Source organism: Phyllobates terribilis, unplaced genomic scaffold (genome assembly GCF_046119375.1).
Source record: "Phyllobates terribilis strain yellow unplaced genomic scaffold, ASM4611937v1 Scaffold_7__3_contigs__length_470593459, whole genome shotgun sequence".
In the NCBI taxonomy this organism is placed as follows: domain Eukaryota; kingdom Metazoa; phylum Chordata; class Amphibia; order Anura; family Dendrobatidae; genus Phyllobates; species Phyllobates terribilis.
The window spans coordinates 163,301,329-163,324,490 of NW_027362767.1; positions in this window are offsets into that span (position 1 = coordinate 163,301,329).

Here is a 23,162-nt window from a genome sequence, read left to right on the forward strand (position 1 = left end):
CATGTGCCAGACATGGGATGTGAGTGAGGTTGCCTAGGGCCAGAGCTGCCACCAGATTTCGGCCATTGTCACACACTACCATGCCTGGCTGGAGATTCGCTGGCACAAACCACACGTCTCTCTGCTGCTTGCTGGCATTCCAGAGCTCCTGAGCTGTGTGGCTTCGATTCCCCAAAGAAATAAATTTTAATACGGCCTGTTGACGTTTGGCCACGGCTGTGCTCATATTGGTCACCATAACAGGTAACCGTTCACGGGTCGATGTGGAGGTAGACCGTGACGGCTCCTGCAGCGCTGATTCAGAGGAACTGGAGTATGAGGAGGAGTCAATGTGTACAGACTGGATTCCTGCAATCCTTGTAGTTGGCAGAACACGTACAGCGCCACTCTCAAGATCTGTACCCGGCTCCACAACATTTACCCAATGGGCAGTGAGGGAAAGGTATCATCCCTGTCCATGCTTACTGGTCCACGCATCGGTGGTCAGGTGGACCTTGCTACTGACGGCGTTTTGTAGTGCATGTTTAATTTTTCCCTCCACATGATGTTGCAGGGCAGGGACGGCTTGCCTGCTGAATTAAAATCGGCTGGGCACGTTGTATTGTGGGACTGACAATTAGAGATGAGCGTGTTCGACTAGAACTGTTCGCCAATCTCAAATTCGAGCTGTTTTGGGCGGTGTTCGAGTTGTTCGACGAACCCGAACGATTTGCAAAAAATTCGGCTGTTCGAGGTTATGTTCGATAACTGTTCGTGCACCAAAAGCGTGTCCTGCATGTCTGGCGCTATTTAGAGCACCAATCATGCAGGGATTGTCTGCCACTCACTGTAATGCCACAGCCATGGTGGTTGTGGCATTACAGTGATTGCCCAAATCGATGGGAACAGTGCCAACAGTGAAACATGAAAAGCCGGCAATTCAGCAGCGGCATACACCTGTACCCGACAATTTAGAACCGAAAGAATAGAGCTTCACACATAGATTAGATAGATATAAACATGTCAGTCACATATATATGAAGTACAGTGACAGTGCTGCTTACTGTACTTGTCATTTAGCGTAAAGGATTTATCAAAAAAAATAATAGTGTTTTCATGCACCGTCTCTTTAAAAAAGCCGGCCGGCAATTCAGCAGCGGTACCCGACAATTTATAACAGACAGAATAGAGCTTCACACATAGATTAGATAGATAGAAACATGTCAGTCACATATATATGAAGTACAGTGATAGTGTTGGTTTCTGTACTTGTCATTTAGTATTAAAATAAAGGATTTATTATTAAAAAAATTGGCGTGGGGTTCCCCTTAATTTTAGGCTCTAGCGGAGGTTAAGCAGACGGCTGGGGCAGATGTTTGAAGCCTCGGAAGGGGGTAATACCCACGGAGCTTCCCAGGCTACTAATATCAGCCCCCAGCTGAATACATAGCCTTTACTAGCTATTAAAATGGGGGACCCCCCCCCAAAAAATGACGTGGGGTCCCCCCTAATTTAATAGCTAGCAAAGGCTAGGCAGACAGCTGGGGGCTGATATTAATAGCCCAGGAAGGGAGCCATGAATATTGGCCCCCTCCCAGGCTAGAAACACCAGCCGTCAGCCGCCCCAGAAATGGCGCATTCATAGGATGCGCCAACTCTGGCACTTAGCCTCGCTCTTCCACGCTGCCCTGGTGCGGTGGCAGCGGGTAATAGGGTTGGGGTTGATGTCAGCTTATAATGCCAGCTGACATCAAGCCCAGGTTAGTAATGGAGAAGCGTCTATAAGACACCCCCATTACTAACCCCATAGTCAAAGTTAAAAAAAACACAAACACCCAGAATAAAGTCCTTTAATTGAAATAAAGACACAATCCTTTATTGTTCTAAATTAAACCATACTTACCGTCACGCCCATTCCAGCTGAAGCCAACGATCTCCTGCAATAAAAGAAAAATAATAAAGCAACCTCATCCTTACCTTTCCATGGTTCCCACGACAGCTTCAGCTCTGCTACATCGAGATGACAGGCTGGACCGCAGCAGAACGCTGCCATCCAGCCTCTCATCCCGCAGACACTGAGAAGCGCAGGCTTGCTTGCGCTGCTCAGCGTCTCTCTGTGACGACATCCAGATGAGCCGAGTTCATGTCCAATGAACTCGGCTCACCTCATGCACGTCACTGACAGCGTGGGAAAATTCTCACGCTGAAGCGGTGAGTGCAGGAGAATTCTCCCACGCTGTCAGTGACGTGCATAAGGTGAGCTCATGTCCAATGAACTCAGCTCACCTCCTGCACGTCACTGACAGCGTGGGAGAATTCTCCTGCACTCAGCGCTTCAGTGTGAGAATTCTCCCACGCTGAAGCGCTGAGTGCAGGAGAATTTTCCCACGCTGTCAGTGACATGCATGAGGTGAGCCGAGTTCATTGGACATTAACTCGGCTCATCTGGATGCCCTCACAGAGAGACACTGTGGAGCGCAAGCAAGCCTGCGCTTCTCAGTGTCTGCGGGATGACAGGCTGGATGGCAGCGTTCTGCTGCTGTCCAGCCTGTCATCTCGATGTAGCAGAGCTGAAGCTGTCATGGGAACCATGGAAAGGTAAGGATGATGTTGCTTTATTATTTTTCTTTTATTTCAGGAGATCGTTGGCTTCAGCTGGAATGGGCGTGATGGTAAGTATGGTTTAATTTAGAACAATAAAGAATTGTGTGTTTATTTCAATTAAAGGACTTTTTTCTGGGTGTTGTGTTTTTTTTAAATACTTTACTAGAAATTCATGGTGGTCATGTCTAATATTGGCGTGACCCCATGAATTTCGGGCTTAGGGCCAGCTGATAATGCCAAGCTGGCCCTAACCCCTTTATTACCCAGTGAGCCACCTCATCAGGGCCCTGGATGAGTTGGGTACAGCGCCAGAAGATGGCGCTTCTATGAACGCGCCATTTTCCGGGGTGGCTGCGGACTGCAATTTGCAGCGGGGGTGGCCCAGAAAGCTTGGGCCTCCCTGCGCTGCGGATTCCAGCCCCCAGCTGCCTAGTTGTACCTGGCTGGACACAAAAACAGGGCGAAGCCCCACGTCAATTTTCTTTAAATTATTTCATGAAATAATTAAGAAAAAAAGGGCTTCCCTATATTGTTGTGTCCGGCCAGGTACAAATAGGCAGCTGGTGGTTGGGGGCAGCCCGTTCCTGCCTGCTGTACCTGGCTGGACACAAATATAGTGCAAAGCCCCACGTCAATTTTTTTTAAATTATTTCATGAATTTCCTGAAATAATTAAAAAAAATTGAAGTGGGGCTTCGCACTATATTTGTGTCCAGCCAGGTACAGCAGGCAGGAACGGGCTGCCCCCAACCACCAGCTGCCTATTTGTACCTGGCCGGACACAACAATATAGGGAAGGCCTTTTTTTCTTAATTATTTCATGAATTTCATGAAATAATTAAGAAAAAAAGGGCTTCCCTATATTGTTGTGTCCGGCCAGGTACAAATAGGCAGCTGGTGGTTGGGGGCAGCCCGTTCCTGCCTGCTGTACCTGGCTGGACACAAATATAGTGCAAAGCCCCACATCAATTTTTTTTAAATTATTTCATGAATTTCCTGAAATAATTAAAAAAAATTGAAGTGGGGCTTCGCACTATATTTGTGTCCAGCCAGGTACAGCAGGCAGGAACGGGCTGCCCCCAACCACCAGCTGCCTATTTGTACCTGGCCGGACACAACAATATAGGGAAGGCCTTTTTTTCTTAATTATTTCATGAATTTCATGAAATAATTAAAAAAAAAGTACGTGGGGCTTCGCCCTATTTTTGTGTCCAGCCAGGTACAACTAGGCAGCTGGGGGCTGGAATCTGCAGCGCAGGGAGGCCCAAGCTTTCTGGGCCCCCCCCCGCTACAAATTGCAGTCCGCAGCCACCCCGGAAAATGGCGCGTTCATAGAAGCGCCATCTTCTGGCGCTGTACCCAACTCATCCAGGGCCCTGGTGCGGTGGCTCACTGGGTAATAAAGGGGTTAGGGCCAGCTTGGTATTATCAGCTGGCCCCAAGCCCAAAATTCATGGGGTCACGCCAGTATTAGACATGACCGCCATGAATTTCTAGTAAAGTATTTAAAAAAAACACAACACCCAGAATAAAGTCCTTTAATTGAAATAAAGACACAATTCTTTATTGTTCTAAATTAAACCATACTTACCATCACACCCATTCCAGCTGAAGCCAACGATCTCCTGCAATAAAAGAAAAATAATAAACCAACCTCATCCTTACCTTTCCATGGTTCCCACGACAGCTTCAGCTCTGCTACATCGAGATGACTGGCTGGACCGCAGCAGAACGCTGCCATCCAGTCTGTCATCCCGCAGACACTGAGAAGCGCAGGCATGCTTGCGCTCCTCACTGTCTCGCTGTGACGGCATCCAGATGAGCCGAGGTCATGTCCAATGAACTCGGCTCACCTCATGCACGTCACTGACAGCGTGGGAAAATTCTCACGCTGAAGTGCTGAGTGCAGGAGAATTCTCCCACGCTGTCAGTGATGTGCATGAGGTGAGCTCATGTCCAATGAACTCAGCTCACCTCCTGCACGTCACTGACAGCGTGGGAAAATTCTCCTGCAATCAGCGCTTCAGCGTGAGAATTTTCCCACGCTGTCAGTGACGTGCATGAGGTGAGCCGAGTTCATTGGACATGAACTCGGCTCATCTGGATATCGTCACAGAGAGACGCTGAGCAGCGCAAGCAAGCCTGCGCTTCTCAGTGTCTGCAGGATGACAGGCTGGATGGCAGCGTTCTGCTGCGGTCCAGCCTGTCATCTCGATGTAGCAGAGCTGAAGCTGTCGTGGGAACCATGGAAAGGTAAGGATGAGGTTGCTTTATTATTTTTCTTTTATTGCAGGAGATCGTTGGCTTCAGCTGGAATGGGCGTGATGGTAAGTATGGTTTAATTTAGAACAATAAAGGATTGTGTCTTTATTTCAATTAAAGGACTTTATTCTGGGTGTTTGTGTTTTTTTTAACTTTGACTATGGGGTTAGTAATGGGGGTGTCTTATAGACGCCTCTCCATTACTAACCTGGGCTTGATGTCAGCTGGCATTATAAGCTGACATCAACCCCAACCCTATTACCCCCTGCCACCGCACCAGGGCAGCGTGGAAGAGCGAGGCAAAGTGCCAGAATTGGCGCATCCTATGAATGCGCCATTTCTGGGGCGGCTGACGGCTGGTGTTTCTAGCCTGGGAGGGGGCCAATATTCATGGCTCCCTTCCTGGGCTATTAATATCAGCCCCCAGCTGTCTGCCTTGCCTTTGCTAGCTATTAAATTAGGGGGGACCCCACGTCATTTTTTTGGGGGGGTCCCCCATTTTAATAGCTAGTAAAGGCTATGTATTCAGCTGGGGGCTGATATTAGTAGCCTGGGAAGCTCCGTGGGTATTACCCCCTTCCCAGGCTTCAAACATCTGCCCCAGCCGTCTGCTTAACCTCCGCTAGAGCCTAAAATTAAGGGGAACCCTACGCCAATTTTTTTAATAATAAATCCTTTATTTTAATACTAAATGACAAGTACAGTAACCAACACTATCACTGTACTTCATATATATGTGACTGACATGTTTCTATCTATCTAATCTATGTGTGAAGCTCTATTCTGTCTCTTATAAATTGTCGGGTACCGCTGCTGAATTGCCGGCCGGCTTTTTTAAAGAGACAGTGCATGAAAACACTATTATTTTTTTAAATAAATCCTTTACACTAAATGACAAGTACAGTAAGCAACACTATCACTGTACTTATTATATATGTGACTGACATGTTTCTATCTATCTAATCTATGTGTGAAGCTCTATTCTTTCTGTTCTAAATTGTCGGGTACAGATGCTGAATTGCCGGCCGGCTTTTTTAAAGAGACGGTGCATGAAAACACTAATATTTTTTTTAATAAATCCTTTACACTAAATGACAAGTGCAGTAACCAACACTGTCACTGTGCTTCTTATATGTGTGACTGACATGTTTCTATCTATCTAATCTATGTGTGATGCTCTATTCCTTCTTGTCTAAATTGTCGGGTACCGGTGTATGCCGCTGCTGAATTTACCGGCTGGCTTTTTTAAAGAGAGTGTCTTCTGAGCAGTTTGTCAGCTTTTGGACACCTTTGCAGGTGTTTTCTATGTGTTTCTATGTGTTTTTGTTTGCCTGCCATTGGTTTTAACGGTGTTCGACGGCGTTCTAAGGTGTTCGACGAACAGTTCGACGAACAGTTCCTCGAACATCCCGGTGTTCGACGAACCGAACCGAACCCGAACACTATGGGGGTGGCTCAACACTACTGACAATGCCATAAAGTTACGGAATGTGTCAGTCTCCACCAGCCTGAATGATAGCATTTCAAGGGCCAGTAGTTTAGCAATGCCAGCATTCAGAGCCTGTGCTCGGGGGTGCTTTGACGAGTATGGGCGCCTTTTCTCCCATGCCTGTGCTAACGATGGCTGTAGACTGGCCTGGGAGTGTGAGGATGACTGGGAAAGTGGTGCTGTGGGTGGAATTACACTGTGTCTCTGTACAACAGTGCCAGAGTTTATTCCATGGCGATCCTGTGAGGAAGCCGAACCAGCTGTGTGTGAGCTGGAGGAAGAGGCTACAACACGAGCTGAAGAGGTGGTAGGTGGCGCTGTAGGTTGGCCTAGGTCTTCAGTGTGTTTTTGTAACTCCACCACGTGCTTGGTCCGCACATGTTTCCACATATTTGTGGTATTGAGGTTGCTGACACTTTTCCCTCTTTTCACCTTCTGATTACACAGCTTTCATTTGACAAAGCAAATGTTATCTGCAACTGTGTCAAAAAAGGACCAGGCACTGCAAGTCTTGGGAGCGCCCGCTTTGGATTTTGGAAGAGCCATGCTCCTAATGGGTGCCGAAGTGGAGGCTACAGGCAATCAAGTCTGCCCCCTCCCTCTCCCTCCTTTTTGGGCCGTTCGGGGAATCTCTTCCTCAGAGCTGCTCCCACCACCTTCCTGTCCCTCACGCCATGATGGGTCAAGGACCTCATCATCTACACCACCCTCTTCAAACAACTGCTTCTCCTGGGTAGTCTCGACAGCACAGTACGCACCAGAAAGTGGCACCTGAGTCTCATCATCAGATGCGTACTGAGGTGTGCTGCTGACCATAGGCACTGGCCCACCCGCCTCTTCAGATTCAGAGAGACAAAACGGTTGCGCATCACTGCATACTACCTCTTCTTCAAATTCTCGAATTCTGCTTGGCTGGCCCCCTCTTTCCAAGCCAAGAGATTCAGAGAACAGAAGTAGAGATGGCTCCTGTCCAGGGCTCTCTGACTGCCTGGGCAATTTGGCAGGTGGTGAAGAGACAGATGGGTGCTCTTCAGTGCTCAGGACCTGAGAGGATCTGGAACTAATTGAAGTCGATGCGTTAGCTGCCATCCATCCGACAACGGCTTCAATTTGGTCCTCGCGCAGCAGTGGGGTACGGCTAGCTCCTACAAAGCTGCGCACAAAGGACTGTTCCCTGGTAAAATTGGGGGATGCTGAATCACTGGTGCCCGCAGCAGGCACAGAATCCCCACGTCCTCTCCCTGCAGGCACAGAATCCTCACGTCCTCTCCCTGCAGAAACTCCACACCCACGCCGACGACCACATACCTTACTCCCTGCCTTCTTCATCTTGGTAGACTGATAAAGATAGGCAGAAAAGTACTAAGGGCTTAGTGTGCTTATTCCTGAACAGCTGCTAACAGGTATAAGAAACACTAATTTTATAAAGTGTGGACTAGACTTTAATATGAGCTAATGTGGCCTACACAACTGTAAAGTGGAGTGTTTGGTGAACTTTATTTAGGTTTTTTTTGTCACAAAAAGACACTGGATGTGCCTAAAGATGTAATAACGATAGTATCACAAACTTTTTGTAGCTATTACAATGTAGGAAGGTAACCTACAATGCAATAGATGAGGCTGCAAAAAATAGGCTAATACTAATCTGGCTGGGGCTGCAGGGCCCAATGCAGCAGAAAGGCTCCTCTAACTACTCCTATATAGTGTGTTTGGAACTAATTTAGCTGAATACGGATGGAACCACCACACTAATAGGAGATATCAGGAAAAATTATGAATTGGCAAAAAAGGACAATGTATGAGGCAGTGACACACACTGAGTGCACTACAACCAGACGTGGTTGAAGCACACACTACAGGGTGAGCTGCACTCACACACCTGACCTTGCAGACAGCGGTGAACAGTACAGATGCAGAGCACTGTGCACTAGCGCTGCAAGACCAAAAAAATTTCTCTATCTACTCCTATATAGTGTGTTTGGAACCAATTTAGCTAAATACGGATGGAACCACCACACTAATAGGAGATATCAGGAAAAATTATGAATTGGCAAAAAAGGACAATGTATGAGGCAGTGACACACACTGAGTGCACTACAGCCAGACGTGGTTGAAGCACACACTACAGGGTGAGCTGCACTCACACACCAGACCTTGCAGACAGCGGTGAACAGTACAGATGCAGAGCACTGTGCACTAGCGCTGCAAGACGAAAAAAATTTTTCTCTGTACTCCTATATAGTGTGTTTGGAACCAATTTAGCTGAATACGGATGGAACCAGCACACTAATAGGAGATATCAGGAAAAATTATGAATTGGCAAAAAAGTACAATGTATGAGGCAGTGACACACACTGAGTGCACTACAACCAGACGTGGTTGAAGCACACACTACAGGGTGAGCTGCACTCACACACCTGACCTTGCAGACAGCGGTGAACAGTACAGATGCAGAGCACTGTGCACTAGCGCTGCAAGACCAAAAAAATTTCTCTATCTACTCCTATATAGTGTGTTTGGAACCAATTTAGCTAAATACGGATGGAACCACCACACTAATAGGAGATATCAGGAAAAATTATGAATTGGCAAAAAAGGACAATGTATGAGGCAGTGACACACACTGAGTGCACTACAGCCAGACGTGGTTGAAGCACACACTACAGGGTGAGCTGCACTCACACACCAGACCTTGCAGACAGCGGTGAACAGTACAGATGCAGAGCACTGTGCACTAGTGCTGCAAGACGAAAAAAATTTTTCTATCTACTCCTATATAGTGTGTTTGGAACCAATTTAGCTGAATACGGATGGAACCACCACACTAATAGGAGATATCAGGAAAAATTATGAATTGGCAAAAAAGGACAATGTATGAGGCAGTGACACACACTGAGTGCACTACAACCAGACGTGGTTGAAGCACACACTACAGGGTGAGCTGCACTCACACACCAGACCTTGCAGACAGCGGTGAACAGTACAGATGCAGAGCACTGTGCACTAGCGCTGCAAGACCAAAAAAATTTCTCTATCTACTCCTATATAGTGTGTTTGGAACCAATTTAGCTGAATACGGATGGAACCACCACACTAATAGGAGATATCAGGAAAAATTATGAATTGGCAAAAAAGGACAATGTATGAGGCAGTGACACACACTGAGTGCACTACAACAAGACGTGGTTGAAGCACACACTACAGGGTGAGCTGCACTCACACACCAGACCTTGCAGACAGCGGTGAACAGTACAGATGCAGAGCACTGTGCACTAGCGCTGCAAGACCAAAAAAATTTCTCTATCTACTCCTATATAGTGTGTTTGGAACCAATTTAGCTGAATATGGATGGAACCACCACACTAATAGGAGATATCAGGAAAAATTATGAATTGGCAAAAAAGGACAATGTATGAGGCAATGACACACACTGAGTGCACTACAACCAGACGTGGTTGAAGCACACACTACAGGGTGAGCTGCACTCACACATCAGACCTTGCAGACAGCGGTGAACAGTACAGATGCAGAGCACTGTGCACTAGCGCTGCAAGACCAAAAAAATTTCTCTATCTACTCCTATATAGTGTGTTTGGAACCAATTTAGCTGAATACGGATGGAACCACCACACTAATAGGAGATATCAGGAAAAATTATGAATTGGCAAAAAAGGACAATGTATGAGGCAGTGACACACACTGAGTGCACTACAACAAGACGTGGTTGAAGCACACACTACAGGGTGAGCTGCACTCACACACCAGACCTTGCAGACAGCGGTGAACAGTACAGATGCAGAGCACTGTGCACTAGCGCTGCAAGACCAAAAAAATTTCTCTATCTACTCCTATATAGTGTGTTTGGAACCAATTTAGCTGAATACGGATGGAACCACCACACTAATAGGAGATATCAGGAAAAATTATGAATTGGCAAAAAAGGACAATGTATGAGGCAGTGACACACACTGAGTGCACTACAACCAGACGTGGTTGAAGCACACACTACAGGGTGAGCTGCACTCACACACAGAGACCTTGCAGAAAGCCGTGAACAGCACAGAGAACTGTGCACTAGCACTGCAAGGCACAGCGATTTATAAAGTAGCTTGGGTAAAGCAGAATAGACCAAATAGGTAGCTAAAACTGTCCCTCAGAACAACAGCGTCCTATCCCTAACTGAATTCACAGCAGAGTGAGCTCAAAATGGCGGCGGCGGCTTTTATAGTGCATCATGACATCATTTCAGCAGCCAATCACAGCTATGCCATTAGTTAAGATGCCTACATGCCTAACAGGATGTGCCCACACTTCATAGGATCCTCATTGGCTGAATAAAATGAAAATGGCTCATTGCATTATGGGAACTTCCGATTCCGGTATACGATATTGCAAAAGTATCGGAATTAAGTATCGGAATTTCGATACCGCGAATATCGGCCGATACCCGATATTTCAGTATCGGAATGCTCAACACTATCCACCACTTTTCCGAGGGTCATTAAAACCGTCTTGTTAAGCCACTGCGACTTCCACGTCTCTTATGAGGGGCATTAAAAGCGTCTTGTTAAGCTACTGTGACCTCCACCACTTTTACGAGGGGCATTAAAAGCATCTTGTTAAATTACTGGGACCTCCACCACTTTTGCGAGGGGCAATAAAACTGTCTTGTTCAGCTACTGGGACTTCCAACACTTTTCCGAGGGGCATTAAAAGCGTTTTGTTAAGCTACTAGGACCTACAAAACTTTTCTGTGGGGCATTAAAACCATCTTCTTAAGCTACTGGGACCTCCATGTTTCTTCTGAGGGGCATTAAAAGCATCTTGTTAAGCTACTATGACCTCCAACGCTTTTCCGAGGGGAATTAAAAGCGTCTTGTTAAGCTACTGGGACCTCCACCACTTTTCCGAGGGGCATTAAAAGGGTCTTGTTAAGCTACTGTGACCTCCACCACTTTTCAGAGGTGCATTAAAAGGGTCTTGCTAAGCTACTGTGACCTCCACCACTTTTCCGAGGGGCATTATAAGCGTCTTGTTAAGCTACCGGTACCTCCACGTCTCTTCTGAGGGGCATTAAAAGCATCTTGTTAAGCTACTGTGACCTCCGCCACTTTTCCGAGTGGTATTAAAAGCGTATTGTTAAGCTACTGGGACCTCCACCACTTTTCCGAGGGGCATTAGAAGCATCTTGTTAAGCTACTGGTACTTCCACCACTTTTCCGAGGGGCATTAAAAGTGTCTTGTTAAGCAACTGGGACCTCCACCACTTTTTTGAGGGGCATTATAACCATCTTGTTAAGCTACTGGGACCTCCACGTCTCTTTTGAGGGGCATTAAAAGCATCTTGTTAAGCTACTGTGACCTCCACTTCTTTTCCAAGGGACATTAAAAGCGTCTTGTTAAACTACTGGGACCTCCACCACTTTTACGAGGGGCATTAAAACTGTCTTGTTAAGCTACTGGGACCTCCACCAATTTTCTGAGGGTCATTAAAAGCGTCTTGTTAAGCTACTGGGACCTCCACCACTTTTCCGAGGGGCATTAAAAGCATCTTGTTAAGCTACTGGGACCTCCACCACTTTTTCAAGGGGAATTAAAAGCGTCTTGTTAAACTACTGGGACCTCCACCACTTTTCCGAGGGGCATTAAAACTGTCTTGTTAAGCTACTGGGACCTCCACCACTTTTCTGCGGGGCATTAAAAGCAGCTTGTTAAGCTATTGTGACATCCACCACTTTTACGAGGGGCATTAAAAGTGTCTTGTTATGCTACCGGTACCTCCACTTCTCTTCTCAGGGGCATTAAAAGCATCTTGTTAAGCTACTGTGACCTCCACCACTTTTCCGAGGGGCATTAAAAGCGTCTTGTTAAACTACTGGGACCTCCACCACTTTTCCGAGGGGCATTAAAAGCATTTTTTTAAGCTACTGGGACCTCCATTACTTTTGCGAGGGGCATTAAAAGCGTCTTGTTAAGCTACTGTGACCTCCACCACTTTTCCAAGGGGCATTAAAAGCGTCTTGTTAAGCTACTGGTACCTCCACGTCTCTTCTGAGGGACATTAAAAGCATATTCTTATGCTACTGTGACCTCCACCACTTTTCCGAGGGGCATTAAAAGCGTCTTGTTAAGCTACTGGGACCGCCACCACTTTTCCGAGGGGCATTAAAAGTGTCTTGTTAAGCTACTGGGACCTCCACCACTTTTCCGAGGGGCATTAAAAGCATCTTGTTAAGCAACTGGGACCTCCACCACTTTTTCGAGGGGCATTAAAACCGTCTTGCTAAGCTACTGGGACCTCCACGTCTCTTCTGAGGGGCATTAAAAGCATCTTGTTAAGCTACTGTGACCTCCACTACTTATCCTAGGGGCATTAAAAGCATCTTGTTAAACTACTGGGACCTTCACCACTTTTCTGAGGGGCAATAAAAGCGTCTTGATAAGCTTCTGTGACCTCCACCTCTTTTCCGACGGGCATTAAAAGCGTCTTGTTAAGCTACTGGTACCTCCACGTCTCCTCTGAGGGGTATTAAAAGCATCTTGTTAAGCTACTGTGACCTCCACCACTTTTCCAAGGGGCATTAAAAGCGTCTTGTTAAGCTACTGGGACGTCCACCACTTTTCCGAGGGGCATTAAAAGCGTCTTGTTAATCACCTGGGACCTCCACGTCTCTTCTGAGGGGCATTAAAAGCATCTTGTTAAACTACTGTGACCTCCACTACTTTTCCGAGGGGCATTAAAAGCGTCTTGTTCAGCTACTGGGACCTCCACCACTTTTCCGAGGGGCATTAAAAGCGTCTTGTTAAGCGACTGGGACCTCCACCACCTTTCCGAGGGGCAATAAAAGCGTCTTGCTAAGCAATTGTGACCTCCACCACTTTTCCGAGGGGCATTAAAAGCGTCTTGTTAAGCCGTTGTGACCTCCACCACTTTTCCAAGGGGCATTAAAAGCGTCTTGTTAAACCACTCTGAACTTCACGTCTCTTCCAAGGGGCATTAAAATCATGTTGTTAAACCACTGTGAACTTCACGTCTCTTCCAATGTGAATTAAAACCGTCTTGTTAAGATACTGTGACCTCCACGTCATTTCCAAGGGGCATTAAAACTAGCTTGTTAAAACACTCTGAACTCCACGTCTCTAACAAGGGGCATTAAAAGCATTTTGTTAAGCTACTGTGACCTCCACGTCTTTTCCAAGGAGCATTAAAACCATCTTGTTAAACCACTCTGAACTCCACGTCTCTTACAAGGGGCATTAAAAGCATCTTGTTAAGCTACTGCGACCTCCACCACTTTTCTGAGGGGCATTAAAAGCGTCTTGTTAAGCTTCTGTGACCTCCACCACTTTTCCGAGGGGCATTAAAAGCCTCTTGTTAAGCTACTGGGACCTCCACCACTTTTCCGAGGGGCATTAAAACGGTCTTGTTAAGCTACTTGGACCTCCATGTCTCTACTGAGGGGCATTAAAAGCATCTTGTTAAGCTACTGTGACCTCGACCACTTTTCCGAGGGGCATTAAAAGCATCTTGCTAAGCTCCTTGGACCTCCACCACTTTTCCGAGGGGCAATAAAAGCATCTTGTTAAGCTACTGGGACCTCCACCACATTTCTGAGGGGCATTAAAACAGTACTGTTAAGCTACTGGGACCTCCACGTCTCTTCTGAGGGGCATTATAAGCATCTTGTTAAACTACTGGGACCTCCACCACTTTTCCAATGCGCATTAAAACTGTCCTGTTAAGCTACTGGGACATCCACCACTTTTACGAGGGGCATTAAAAGCGTCTTGTTAAGCTACTGGTACCTCCACGTCTTCGCTGAGGGGCATTAAAAGCATCTTGTTAAGCTACTGTGAAATCCACCACTTTTCCAAGGGGCATTAAAAGCGTCTTGTTAAGCTACTGGGACCTGCACCACTTTTCCAAGGGGCATTGAAAGCGTGTTGATAAGCTACTGGGACCTGCACCACTTTTCCGAGGGGCATTAAACAGTCTTGAAAAAACCACTCTGAACCTCACGTCTCTTCCAAGGGGCTTTAAAATCATCTTCTTAAACCACTGTGAACTCCACGTCTCTTCCAATGTGAATTAAAACCGTCTTGTTAAACTACTTTGACTTCAACGTCTCTTCCAAGGGGCATTAAAACCATCTTGTTAAAACACTCTGAACTCCACGTCTCTTCCAAGCGGCTTTAAAAGCATTTTGTTAAGCTCCTGTGACCTCCACGTCTTTTCCAAGGGGCGTTAAAACCATCTTGTAAAACCACTCTGAACTCCACGTCTCTTCCAAGGGGCATTAAAAGCGTCTTGTTAAGCAACTGCGACCTCCACCACTTTTCCGAGGGGCATTAAAAGTGTCTTGTTAAGCTACTGGGACCTACACGTCTATTTTGAGATGCATTAAAAGCGTCTTGTTAGACCACTCTGAACTCCACATCTCTTCCAAGGGGCATTAAAATCGTCTTGTTAAACCAGTCTGAACTCCACGTCTCTTCCAAGGTGAATTAAAACCATCTTGTTAAGCATCTGTGACCTTCAAGTCTCTTCCAAGGGGTCATTAAAACCATCTAGTTAAAATACTCTAAACTCCAAGTCTCTTCCAAGGGGCATTAAAAGCGTCTTGTTAAGCTACTGTGACCTCCATGTCTCTTCCAAGGGGCAATAAAACCGTATTGTTAAACCACTCTGAACTCCACGTCTCTTCCAAGGGGCATTAAAACCGTCTTGTTAAGCTATTGCGACCTCCACCACTTTTCCGAGGGGCACTAAAAGCGTCTTATTACGCTAATGTGACCTCCACCACTTTTCCAAGGGGCATTAAAACTGTCTTGTTAAAACACTCTGAGCTCCACGTCTCTTCCAAGGGGCATTAAAAGCATTTTTTGAAGCTACTGTGACCTCCACGTTTCTTCCAAGGGGCATTAAAACAGTCTTGCTAAACCACTCTGAACTCCACGTCTCTTCTAAGGGGCATTAAAAGCATCTTGTTAAACAACTCTGAACTCCACGTCTTTTCCAAGGGGCATTAAAATAGTCTTGTTAAACCACTGTGAACTGCACATCTCTTCCAAGGGGAATTAAAACCGTCTTACTAAGCTACTGTGAGCTCCACGTCTCTTCCAAGGGGCATTAACATCGTCTTGTAAAACACTCTGAACTCCATGTCTCTTCCAAGCGGCATTAAAAGCATATTTTGAAGCTGCTGTGACCTCCACGTCTCTTCCAAGGGGCATTAAAACAGTCTTTCTAAACCACTCTGAACTCCACGTCTCTTCTAAGGGGCATTAAAAGCGTCTTGTTAAGCTACGGTGACCTCCACAACTTTTCCGAGGGGCATTAAAAGCGTCTTATTAAACCACTCTGAACTCCATGTCTCTTCCAAGGGGCATTAAAATCATCTTGTTAAACCACTGTGAACTCCACTTCTCTTCCAAGGGTCATTAAAAGCGTCTTGTTAAGCTACTGTGACCTCCTCCACTATTCCGAGGGGCATTAAAAGCATCTTGTTAAGCTACTGGGACCTCCACCACTTTTCCGATGGGCATGATAACCTTCTTGTTAAGCTACTGTGACCTCCACCACTTTTGTGAGGGACTTTAAAAGCGACTTGTTAAGCTAATATGATCTCCACCACTTTTCCGAGGTGGTTAAAAACCGTCTTGTTAAGCTACCGGGACCTCCACGTCTCTTCTGATTTGCATTAAAAGCGTCTTGTTAAGCTACTGTGACCTCCACCACTTTTCCGAGGTGCATTAAAAGCGTCTTGTTAATCTACTGGGACCTCCACCACTTTTCCGATGGGCTTTAAAAGCGTCTTGTTAAGCTACTGTGCCCTTTCCCACTATTCCGAGAGGAATTAAAAGCGTCTTGTTAAGCTACTGGGACCTCCACCACTTTTCCGAGGGGTATTAAAACCATCCTGTTAAGCTACTGGGATGTCCACGTCTCTTCTGAGGGGCATTAGAAGCTTCTTGTTAAGCTGCTGTGACCTCCACCACTTTTCCGAGGGGCATTAGAACCATCTTGTTAAGCTTCTGGGACTTCCACCACTTTTCCGAGGTGCATAAAAAGCGTCTTGGTTAGCTACTGTGACCTCCACTACTTTTACGTGGTTCATTAAAAGCGTCTTGTTAAGCTGCTGCGACCTCCACCACTTTTCCGAGGGGCATTAAAAGCGTCTTGTTAAAAAAATCTGAACTCCACATCTTTTCCAAGGGGCATTAAAATCATCTTGTTAAACCACTTTGAACTCCACGTCTCTTCCAAGGGGTATTAAAACCGTCTAGTTAAGCTACTGTGAGCTCAACGTCTCTTCCAAGGGTCATTAAAACTGTCTTGTTAAAACACTGTGAACTCCACGTCTCTTCCAAGGGACATTGAAAGCGACTTTTGAAGCTACTGTGACCTCCACATCTCTTCCAAGGGGCAGTAAAACAGTCTTGTTAAACCACTCTGAACTCCACATCTCTTCCAAGGGGCATTAAAAGCATCTTGTTAAGCTATTGCGAACTTCACCACTTTTCCGAGGGGCATTAAAAGCATTTTGTTAAGCTACATTGACCTTTACAACTTTTGTGAGTGGCATTAAAAGCGACTTTTTAAGCTAATGTGACCTCCACCACTTTTCCGAGGGGCTTTAAAACCGTCTTGTTAAGCTACCGAGACCTCCACGTCTCTTCTGATTTGCATTATAATCGTCTTGTTAAGCTACTGTGACCTCCACCACTTTTCCGAAGGGCATTAAAAGCATCTTGCTAAACTACTGGGACCTCCACCACTTTTCCGAGAGGCATTAAAAGCATCTTGTTAAACCACTCTGAACTCCACGTCTCTTCCAAGGGGCATTAAAACAGTCTTGTTAAACCACTCTGAATGCCACGTCTCTTCCAATGGGCATTAAAAGCGTCTTGTTAAACCACAATGAACTCCACAGCTCTTCCAAGGGGCATTGAAATGTTGTTTTTAATTAACTCTAACCTCCACGACTTTTCGAACGGGCATTGCATTTCCTCCTAATTTTTGGCAGCTTTTGCTTGGAAGGCATAAGCAAAGACTATGGTAGACCCACTCCCCAATAATGGGAATAATGTTTGTAATATGCTGTACTGCCTGGCTCTTGTAAGGGGCATTGCAAGTTCTTCCTTCCTAATTTTTGGCAGCTTTTGCTTGGAAGGCATAAGCAAAGACTATGGGAGACACACTCCCCAATAATGGGAATAATGTTTGTAATATGCTGTACTGCATGGCTCTTGTAAGGGGCATTGAAAGTTTCTCCGTTCTAATTTTTGACAGCTTTTGCTTGGAAGGCATAAGCAAATGCTATGGAGACTCACTTCAGAATAATGGGATTAATGTTTGTAATATGCTGTACTGCATGGCTCTTGTAAGTGGCATTACAAGTTCCTCCGTCCTAATTTTTGACAGCTTTTGCTTGGAAGGCATAAGCAGAGACTAGGGGAGACACACTCCCCATTAATGGGAATAATGTTTTTAGGATGTTGTCTGGCTCTTGAAAGGGGCATTAAAACCGTATTGTTAAACCACTCTGAACTCCACGTCTCTTCCAAGGGGCATTAAAAGTGTCTTGTTAAGCTACTGCGTCCTCCCCCATTTATCCAAAGGGCATTAAAAGTGTCTTGTTAAGCTACCGTGACCTCCACCACTTTTCCGAGGGGCATTAAAAGCGTCTTTTTAAGCTACTGGGACCTCCCCCACTTTTCCGAGGGGCATTAAAAGAGTCTTGTTAAGCTTCTGTGCCCTCCACCACTTTTCCGAGGGGCATTAAAAGCATCTTGTTAAGCTCCTGTGACCTCCACCACTTTTCCGAGGGGCATTAAAAGCATCTTGTTAAACCACTCTGAAGACCACGTCTCTTCCAAGGGCATTAAAATTGTCTTGTAAGGGTATGTGCACACGATGCAGAAATGAAGCAGAACATTTCTGCATCATTTCTGCATCTCCCTGGCAGAAAAAACGCATGCAGATTGTGCATGCGTTTTTCCTGCAGAATACATGCGGATCCACATGCAGATTCACATGCGTTTCCGCATGCAGATTGACAAGCGCTTTCCAGGCGATTTTAGCATCACTTGGAAAGTGCTTGACAACTAGGTCACACTGTATAAATCCATGCAAACAGCATGGATTTATATAGTGTGACCCGAGAGAGTGTATATACCTACCTCCGATGGCCCGCGCTGTCCTGCTCACTCCGTTCTCCCGGCTGCCGGCAACTTTGAATTGAAAGACCTGCCGACGTCAGCGTCACGTGACCCGTCACATGACTCTGACGTCACCGCAGGTCCTACAACTCACTGCAAGTGCCGGGAACAAAGCACGAGCGCTGCGCGGGCCGACAGATGGTAAGTATATATATATTTTTTATTCTTGTTTTTACAGCTTTTTTAATGGTACCTGGGTGTGGATGAGACTCTCCTCTCCTCCACACTCGGGTACCATCCGCACATTAGAACGCACCAATTACGCAAGTACAGATGCAGTCTTGCGGAATTGGCGCGTTCTAATGCAAGTCAATGGCGGCGAAAACGCCGCGTTTCCGCAAAATTAAATGACATGCTGCGGATTTTTGAGCGCAGCGTATACGCTGCGGAAAAATCAGCATCATGGGCACAGCACATGCGGATTTCAATTGGGGAACATTGTTTCCCTTCTACCATGCATTTTTCATGCGTTTCCGCGGCGTTTATGCAACTGCAAAAACGCCGCGGAAACGCATGAAATACGCATCATGTGAACTCAGCCTTAAACTACTGTGAACTCCACGTCTCTTCCAAGAGGAATTAAAACCGTCTTGTTAAGCTACAGTGACCTCCACGTCTCTTCCAAGGGGCATTAAAACCATCATGTTAAACCACTCTGAACTCCACACCTCTTGCAAGGGGCATTAAAAGCATCTTGTTAAGCTATTGCGACATCCACCACTTTTCCGAGGGGCATTAAAAGCGTCTTGTTAAGCTACTGTGACCACCACCTCTTTTGTGAGCGGCATTAAAAGTGAGTTGTTAAGCTAATGTGACCTCCACCACTTTTCCGAGGGGCTTTAAAACCGTCTTGTTAAGCTACCGGGACCTCCACGTCTCTTCTGATTTGCATTAAAAGTGTCTTTTTTAGCTACTGTGAACTCCACCACTTTTCCGAGGGGTATTACAAGCGTCTTGTTAAGCTACTGGGACCTACACCCCTTTTCCGAGGGGCATTAAAACCGTCTTGTTAAGTTACTGTGATCTCCACGTCTCTTCTGAGGGGCATTAAAACCATCGTGTTAAACCACTCTGAACTCCACATCTCTTCCAAGGGGCATTAAAAGCATCTTGCTAAGCTATTGCGAACTCCACCACTTTTCCTAGGGGCATTAAAAGCGTCTTGTTAAGCTACTGTGACCTCCATCACTTTTGTGAGGGGCATTAAAAGCGACTTGTTAAGCTAATGTGACCTCCACCACTTTTCTGAGGGGCTTTAAAACCGTCTTGTTAAGCTACCGAGACCTCCACGTCTCTTCTGATTTGTAATAAAAGCATCTTGTTAAGCTACTGTGACCTCCACCAATTATCCGAGGGGCATTAAAACCGTCTTGTTAAGCTACTGGGACCTCCACCACTTTTCCGAGGGGCATTAAAAGCATCTTGTTAAGCTACTGTGACCTCCACCACTTTTCCGAGGGGTATGAAAAGCGTCTTGTTAAACCACTCTGAACTCCACGTCTTTTCCAAGGGGCATTAAAACTGTCTTGTTAAAACACTCTGAGCTCCACGTCTCTTCCAAGGGGCATTAAAAGCATCTTTTGAAGCTACTGTGACCTCCACGTTTCTTCCAAGGGGCATTAAAACAGTCTTGCTAAACCACTCTGAACTCCACGTCTCTTCTAAGGGGCATTAAAAGCGTCTTGTTAAACAACTCTGAACTCCACGTCTTTTCCAAGGGGCATTAAAATCGTCTTGTTAAACCACTGTGAACTCCACGTCTCTTCCAAGGGGAATTAAAACCGTCTTACTAAGCTACTGTGAGCTCCACGTCTCTTCCAAGGGGCATTAACAACGTCTTGTTAAAACACTCTGAACTCCATGTCTCTTCCAAGGGGCATTAAAAGCATCTTTTGAAGCTGCTGTGACCTCCACGTCTCTTCCAAGGGGCATTAAAACTGTCTTGCTAAACCACTCTGAACTCCACGTCTCTTCTAAGGGGCATTAAAATCATCTTGTTAAACCACTCTGAACTCCACGTCTCTTCCAAGAGGCATTAAAAGCGTCTTGTTAAGCTACGGTGACCTCCACAACTTTTCCGAGGGGCATTAAAAGCGTCTTATTAAACCACTCTGAACTCCATGTCTCTTCCAAGGGGCATTAAAATCATCTTGTTAAACCACTGTGAACTCCACTTATCTTCCAAGGGGCATTAAAAGCATCTTGTTAAGCTACTGTGACCTCCACCACTATTCCGAGGGGCATTAAAAGCGTCTTGTTAAGCTACTGGGACCTCCACCACTTTTACGATGGGCATGATAATCGTTTTTTTAAGCTACTGTGACCTCCACCACTTTTGTGAGGGGCTTTAAAAGCGACTTGTTAAGCTAATATGATCTCCACCAGTTTTCCGAGGTGGTTAAAAACCATCTTGTTAAGCTACCGGGACCTCCACGTCTCTTCTGATTTGCATTAAAAGCGTCTTGTTAAGCTACTGTGACCTCCACCACTTTTCCGAGGGGCATTAAAAGCGTCTTGTTAAGCTACTGGGACCTCCACCACTTTTCCGATGGGCATTAAAAGCGTCTTGTTAAGCTACTGTGCCCTCCACCACTATTCCGAGGGGCATTAAAAGCATCTTGTTAAGCTACTGGGACCTCCACCACTTTTCCGAGGGGTATTAAAGCCATTTTGTTAAGCTACTGGGACCTCCATGTCTCTTCTGAGGGGCATTAGAAGCGTCTTGTTAAGCTGCTGTGACATCCACCTCTTTTCCGAGGGGCATTAAAACCATCTTGTTAAGCTACTGGGACTTCCACCACTTTTCCGAGGGGCATTAAAAGCGTCTTGGTTAGCTACTGTGACCTCCACTACTTTTACGTGGTCCATTAAAAGCGTCTTGTTAAGCTGCTGTGACCTCCACCACTTTTCCGAGGGGCATTAAAAGCGTCTTGTTAAAAAACTCTGAACTCCACATCTTTTCCAAGGGGCATTAAAATCGTCTTGTTAAACCACTTTGAACTCCACGTCTCTTCCAAGGGGATTTAAAACCGTCTTGTTAAGCTACTGTGAGCTCAACGTCTCTTCCAAGGAGCTTTAAAACTGTCTTGTTAAAACACTGTGAACTCCACATCTCTTCCAAGGGGCATTGAAAGCGACTTTTGAAGTTACTGTGACCTCCACATCTCTTCCAACGGGCATTAAAACAGTCTTGTTAAACCACTCTGAACTCCACATCTCTTCCAAGGGACATTAAAAGCATCTTGTTAAGCTATTGCGAACGTCACCACTTTTCCGAGGGGCATGAAAAGCATTTTGTTAAGCTACTTTGACCTCCACAACTTTTGTGAGGGGCATTAAAAGCTACTTTTTAAGCTAATGTGACCTCCACCACTTTTCCGAGGGGCTTTAAAACTGTCTTGTTAAGCTACCGAGACCTCCACGTCTCTTCTGATTTGCATTATAATCGTCTTGCTAAGCTACTGTGACCTCCACCACTTTTCCGAGGGGCATTAAAAGCATCTTGTTAAGCTACTGGGACCTCCACCACTTTTCCGAGGGGCATTAAAAGCGTCTTGTTAAGCTACTGTGACCTCCACCACTTTTCCAAGGGGCATTAAAAGCGTCTTGTTAAACCTCTCTGAACTCCACGTCTTTTCCAATTGGCATTAAAACTGTCTTGTTAAAACACTCTGAACTCCAAGTCTCTTCCAAGGGGCATTAAAAGTGTCTTTTGAAGCTACTCTGACCTCCACATCTCTTCCAAGGGGCATTAAAACAGCCTTGCTAAACCACTCTGAACTCCACGTCTCTTCTAAGGGGCATAAAAAACAGTCTTGTTAAACCACTCTGAATGCCACGTCTCTTCCAATGGGCATTAAAAGCGTCTTGTTAAGCTATTGCGACCTCCACCACTTTTCCGAGTGGCATTAAAAGCATCTTTTTAAGCTACTGGGACCTCCACCTCTTTTCCGAGGTGCATAAAAATCATCTTGTTAAGCTACTGGGACCTCCACGTCTCTTCTGAGAGGCATTAAATGTGTCTTTTTTAGCTACTGTGACCTCTACAACTTTTCCGAGGGGCATTAAAAGCATCTTGTTAAGCTACTGGGACCTCCACCTCTTTTCCGAAGGGCATTAAAAGTGTCTTGTTAAACCACAATGAACTCCACAGCTCTTCCAAGGGGCATTGAAATGTTGTTTTTAATTATCTCTAACCTCCACGACTTTTCGAACGGGCATTGCATTTCCTCCTAATTTTTGGCAGCTTTTGCTTGGAAGGCATAAGCAAAGACTATGGTAGACCCACTCCCCAATAATGGGAATAATGTTTGTAATATGCTGTACTGTATGGCTCTTGTATGGGGCATTGCAAGTTCTTCCTTCCTAATTTTTGGCAGCTTTTGCTTGGAAGGCATAAGCAAAGACTATGGGAGACACACTCCCCAATAATGGGAATAATGTTTGTAATATGCTGTACTGCATGGCTCTTGTAAGGGGCATTGAAAGTTCCTCCATCCTAATTTTTGGCAGCTTTTGCTTGGAAGGCATAAGCAAAGACTATGGGAGACACACTCCCCAATAATGGGAATAATGTTTGTAATATGCTGTACTGCATGGCTCTTGTA